The 1,020-nt window shown below is 50.7% G+C and overlaps 1 pseudogene; it reads right to left on the minus strand.

Annotated features, from left to right (window-relative positions):
• Window positions 1-21: 21 nt before the first annotated feature.
• On the minus strand, window positions 22-571 carry LOC106820471 (annotated as a pseudogene).
• Between the last annotated feature and the right edge of the window lie 449 nt (window positions 572-1,020).

A 1,020-nucleotide genomic window follows, 5' to 3' on the forward strand; every position in this document is an offset into this window, starting at 1 on the left:
CCTGCGGGGAGAGAAAGGGACAGTTCATGAACACCTGCGGGGAGAGGGAGGGGAACTGCACGTGAACATGCAGCAGAAAAAGGAGTTTGAGGGCACCTGTGGGGAGAGGAAGGGAACCGTGCATGACCATGCTGCAGAAAGGGAGTTCGTGAACACCTGCGGGCGGGAGAGGGTGGGGAACTGCGTGTGAACATGCTGCGGAAAAGGAGTTCGTGAACACCTGCGGGGAGAGGGAGAGTTTGTGAGCACCCGCGGAGAGTGGAGGGAATCCGTGAGTGACCACACTGCAGCAAAGAAAGAGAAAGCATTTGTGACTGACCTTTGGCCCCATGTGGCACACGGTGACGAGCTGCGTGCGATTCTCCAGGCGGCCGTTGTTCTGTTTGAGCACCTTCAGCAGCCCGGCAGCCTTCCTCGGACCCAGGCCGCAGACGAACTGCAGCAGGAAGGCGGTGTGCGGGTGTGCGAGGGCGCGGTTGATGTCGACGCCCACCTCGTTCGTGCGATTGATGAACTCCAGCTGCAGTGCGTAGAGCAGGTCGTCCTTACTCACCTGATCCTGGGGGGAAAAACGCACAAATGGTCAGCACGACAGGTAATCGATTATTATATCGTTCGATTTGATTAATTTACGAATATTTCGTAATTAATTTATACGGTTGATAATTATAATTAATGTGTATATAATGAGAAGTTCATCTTTGGAAATGCTCAGTATTATCGATAATAAATAACAAACATCATACTGGATTGTGTTATGCCAACTGCATTGCTCATCTGTGTAAGGTGGGATGGTAGTTCACCTGCACAAGGAGGGGAGATAATTCACCTGTACAAGGAGGGGAGATAATTCACCTGTACAAGGAAGGATGGTAGTTCACCTGCACAAGGAGGGGAGATAATTCACCTGTACAAGGAGGGGAGATAATTCACCTGTACAAGGAGGGGAGATAATTCACCTGTACAAGGAGGGAGATAATTCACCTGTACAAGGAGGGGAGATAATTCACCTGTACAAGG

This window comes from Priapulus caudatus, unplaced genomic scaffold (assembly GCF_000485595.1).
Source record: "Priapulus caudatus unplaced genomic scaffold, Priapulus_caudatus-5.0.1 Scaffold13891, whole genome shotgun sequence".
In the NCBI taxonomy this organism is placed as follows: Eukaryota; Metazoa; Priapulida; class Priapulimorpha; order Priapulimorphida; family Priapulidae; genus Priapulus; species Priapulus caudatus.